We start from the raw sequence: 5,533 nt of genomic DNA, 5'->3' as shown, positions 1-5,533 counted from the left end.
TCAGCACCCAAATTCATCCTTAGCACCCATCTTCTTCTTTTGAATTTCATTTTTGGCGGGAAATAAAAAAAACAGAATTGTGTAATTTTCGATCGAAGTTTGAAGGAGTTCTGGGTTGATTAAAGGGCTGAAATTTGTTGGGTAGTTGTGATATGTCCCAAAAAAACTATCGTGAGTGATTTGATCGATTAAAATTGGATGGATGCTTGCGTAGAAGTAAACAGAGCAACACGTACACCAGGGGAAGATTTTCACGCGTCTGCTGTTGTTGGGAGAGTTTGGAATGTGCTGGGAGAATGCTAGAGGCGTGTAAGAGTTAAACAAGGAGAGTTTGCAGCTGTAAAACGCGTAAGAAGCTAAAACATGAAAGAAAATATCCAAAAATATTTTTTTTCACTGCCGAGAATTGGTGAAGTTATGGAGGAGATTCGATGCATTTTTCGGGTATAAATAGAGTCCCTTGGGTCATATAAGGGGTTACAGAGAGTTTGGGGAGATTACAGAGCTGTGAAAGTCGAGTTGCAGAAGAATCACCATTTATGCTGCTGTGAAGAACACCAAGAACATAAGGCGCGCAACAACAGTCGTTTCTCAACTGTGGAAACGACACACAGGCGTGGGTCGAGAGCTACAGAATCAGCGACAGTACTGTTCTATTGTTCTTTTCAGTTTGTAACACTTATAACTGTTACAAACCCGGTTTTTAATACTTTTTCTCCATTTCATCTTTTTAAACACCCTTTGAGCAATAAAAATGAATTTTGAGTGTGTTTCCAACATGATGATGAGCTAATTCTCCCACAACAAAGGAAATGAGGAAGCTATTCACGCATGAATAATGGGTAACTATTTCATTTTCTCTAATTTTTAATTATAATTCACTCAATCACTGCTCTTGCAGAGTTTTAAATGTTTACATAATTTTCTTAATTACTTGTGATTCAATTTGATATATTGTACTTTGTTTAATTAATTGATAGTCTATGCTTGGGCGATACAATTAATATTTGAAAATATGTTTGATTAATTGTGAATTAAGAAACAAGGGACTTAAAAGATAATTAGAGTTTTGGATTATTTGCCATAATTTATTCATGTGTGATAGTGGAATCAGTGTCTTGGTTATTCCTAATAATCTTGAATTAATTTTTGTTTGTTTTTAAATTTCATTAAATCTAAAATCTTTGCTTTCACAAGTCTCAACGAACTTTTTACTACAACTCAATTGAAAATCACATTAGTATGCAAACTAGTATCATACGTGAGGTGTGGGGATTAGTTTTGCACAGATACTAGAGTTCCCCTTATATAGTCTTTCAAATCAGGGTTTGCAATTGAGTTACATTGGTAACAAAGCAATCAATATTCACCGTTAGATGAAAACCTGATTTAGATTCAAGCTAATATTTCTCAACCTTTAGATCGAAAACTTAGCTTGTTATACACACTTGACAATGCATGCTTCTAGGTTTTTTACCGTACCCAAACGTATGCACTTGTTGGTTCAACAATAGTTAACCAAATGGTTAGCATATGAGCATTCCATATCAACCATGTTCTTCTTCACCATAACTAGTTCAAATGATTTCAAATGAACTAGTTAGAGAGTTGTTCAATTGAAAGGAAATCTCATGTACTACACAAGACACAATTGAAGCAAAGATGATTTGATTCACTTGAATCGGTTCATGAACTTTTATAGCCACGATTTGCAAACTGCATTCCTTAGTCTTTTTAAGTTTAAGTTCAGAAATCATCTTTAGATATATAACCTTCTCAAGTTCGCAGACTAGGTTCGTGGACTTAATTTATCGGGCAGGGTTTACAAACTCCAGCAGAAATTCTCGGGTATGAGAACTTCGCCAGTTCGCGGACTTAGTTTCACGCAAGTAGTTTGTCAATTCCAGCAGAAATTCTTGGGTTTGAGAACTTCGGCATTTCGCGTACTTGTCTCACGCCATTATTCCGGTTCTCTTGATCAACAAAGTTCGCAAACTTTGGTTCACGGAATAGGACTTATACATAAATGTGTTTCCACAACAATGCTTATGTCCACCATTTGTTATGTAATCTAAACTCTCATTTCAATCATTGAAACATTCTTAGAGGACGTTATATAGTTGTTACACCATTTCTCGTCAAAGCAATTTTCAAGATGGTTGAAACATATCATAACTTCCGTCACATGGTAAAGATAAACTTGGTTAAAGCGAAAAGCTTACCAACTCATATTTCGAGATATAGATAGGCGAGGTATACTCGGCTCGAAATACCAAATGTGTATAATCAAAGTCTATATATATATATAGCATACGACTTCTTGTCTCAAAGAGTAGTATATAAAGTAGATAGACTTTTGAGTGATAGATAAGTTCAAGTCTTCACATACCTTTTTGTCGAGAAGTTCCACCGGTTCCTTGAGTAGTTCTTCTACTTGTATGATGAATCGCCATGAAGTCCTTGAGCTCAACTACACTTTATATCCTAGTCCGAGACTTATCTATAATAGACTAGAAATCAAGACTTATAGTTTTGATCACTAACATTGAAAAAAATGCTTAAGATAGCAACGCATGCGAGTTCGACCGAGCAATGCTCTAATAGAACCAAACTTGTGTTTGGTAGAACCATTAAACCCATGAATGGTGACTGAATATTTTTTTGATCAATCACGTAATTCTTGGAAATCAGATGAACCAATTCTAAACTCGTTTGGAAGTGCGGAAAATCAATTCCAAGATTGTAAATATGAAAAAGGATTTACAAAGTAAAGATGTCAACATACTTTGAACATGCGCAGTAATTCTTATCTATTACTATTCAATGATATTCCTTAATAACTAAAGGAGAATCCGTGATCAAAATAAATTGAGAATCTTTTAATTAAGGTTTTTAGTTTTATATACTTTTAATTTCCAGCAATTAAATGCATATCTTTAGAAAATAAAAATTGGTAATGTACATTTACTAATTGGATATTTTCTACTGAGATTTCGATGAATATTTGGACAGAGCATTTCCAGGAATTATGAAAACCGATTTTGGATTCATTGCATATCTTGGAGAATATTCGTTTTTAGAAATTCCTTGGTGTCCAAACTTCCTTGGTCTATAAATATCAAAGTTTGCATATCGAGCAAACTAATCCTCAGAGCCAACAAAACCACCTAGTTATGTTGTTACTGGTGGAGCCGTCTATTCAGAGAGGAAATTACCCTAATTAGGTGAAATTTCTTACGACCGCTCGTTTTAAAGACTTCTTTGGGATTGAGAAGCTCTACGAGTACCGTTGGTGGGAACTAGATAATTGCAGTTTATTCAATTGTTTTGATTGACTAACGGTTGTTGATATAAGATTCACTCAAACTAGATCGAAGTATCGACGGGGATCTTTAGACTGTTTGTAGATCTAAAGACGTCTTGTGATAATCCATCGTTAACAGACTCCGTTCTGTGTGTTACTGAAAATATCAGAAGGTTTGAAGACAAAGAAGATTTCTTGTTTGAGTTCATAATCTTTGGTGTGCACAAAACTTGATCGGCTGTGGATCCAACTATAATCGGTTTATCTTTTGATAGATTGGATTGATTAGTTACATAGATCGGCATCAATACATTTCTTTGTGATTAATAGTATTGATTGCATAGTCTAAAAAATTACTTTGGTAGTTGTTGAATAGATTGATCTAAGAACCCGACAAAGGAGTTTATCGGGATAAACGGAAGAGCCTTTTGTCAAACTCATATCACGTTGTTTGAAAAGAGTTGTTACTGAACAGATTTGTTGTTCCTTTACTGTTTGGAATACGAACCAAGGGAATTGTTCCAAGTGCGTGACTTATTGCAAGTTGGAGGCGCAGGGATACTGAGGGAACTAGGTGAACTATAGGTTTAATTGTTTGGTCTCAACTATACGAAGTTGTTTTATATTTTTTATAGCAGCTTAATTCTGAGATTATTCAATTCTGGACAAGGTCCCGGGGCTTTTCTGCATTTGCGGTTTCCTCGTTAACAAAATCTTTCTGTGTCTTTTACTTTTCTATTTCCACAATTATAATTGATTTATTATAATTAAAAGTAAAATACACAAACGTTAATTCCTAATTACTTGATAGAAATCCTATTGTGTTTGGTTAAGTCCGAACCTATTATCAAGTAATCATAATTCGTTGTTGTATTGTATCGATCTTGTATCCATAGTCAATCATGCAAGTTATCTTGTTGTCGTATTGTCTCGATCTCGTATCCATAGACGATCACACGAAGTGTGAACCGATTCGTTATAGGTGGAAAAGTTTTAGATTGAGGTATATTTGGGTACCCTCATCTTTACAGTTATTCTCAAATATTGTTATAAATTGTCATAGTATTATTACACATCATCAAAGTCCAATTGCATCACAACTTTGACAATAATACTATGGTGATATGTATCACTCCCCCTTAGTCAATACTTTATCTCACAATGAAAACCACTCCTCCTTACATAATGATTCGTAAACCATATGTATGTGGTGTGAACTACAAAATAATTCTCCCCCTTTTTGTCAATATAAATTGGCAAAGGTATGAAAACTAACGGGATCATAATGAAATTCTCATAGAGATACTTCATGACTAAAATAGAACATATCAACTTTGTTCCGATGATTTCACATAGTCGAAACTTGGTGTATTCACCAAGGAGTTAATAAAAATACAAGATAACTCCTACAATATTCCACAACCGCACTCCCCACAAATATTTGGCAATTAAGCGCAAGTTCAATTAAGAACTCTCCCCCGTAAAATGTCAGTCCCGAAAGAGCAACAAAATCGACCTTACTTTTACAAGAAAAGAAGGATTTCTTTGGACATTAACAAATTACATGAAACATGAATTTGTATCCAGAAAACTCGAATAAATTAATCCACAAGAGACCTTATCGATTAATCTAATCGGAAATGCTCAACATAAGAAAACTTACGGAGCCATACGGTACTTTCACATAAAATTGGACCAGGGAAAGATCAATACTACGAAATATTCAAAAGTTCATTCTATTTTTCATCAATATTTGCATAATGACACAATAGACTTAACTTTTGGCATATATGAGATAATCATAGTTCACGGACGTAAACACACACATCCCATAACATATTTTGCAATATATAAAACAAATAAAGATTAATACTGCAAAATCATCTTCCAAATAACTTAGAATTTAAATAAATAAATCTAAAAACATTGCAAGATGAAAATCCGTTGGCAATAGCTATGTGTAATCACAATATATGCTATTCCAAACCCTAGTTATCCTTCTTTAAAACACAAGAATAAATTCTCATAAGAAGCTTCCTAGGTAAAATAAAAACATACTAATCAAAGTACACTTTTGGAACCTCCACGGGTTTTGTGACCTTTGATCTTGTGATTGACAACATCTAATGCTTCTTCAGAGAAGATATCCTCATTGAGAAGATCCTTAACATGTTTCTTCATGAGAACAAGGTCAGGGTTAACCTTTTTCAACTCTGTTCGTAACACATC

Source organism: Papaver somniferum, chromosome 4, assembly GCF_003573695.1.
Source record: "Papaver somniferum cultivar HN1 chromosome 4, ASM357369v1, whole genome shotgun sequence".
In the NCBI taxonomy this organism is placed as follows: domain Eukaryota; kingdom Viridiplantae; phylum Streptophyta; class Magnoliopsida; order Ranunculales; family Papaveraceae; genus Papaver; species Papaver somniferum.
Note: the sequence above shows the minus strand (reverse complement) of the source record.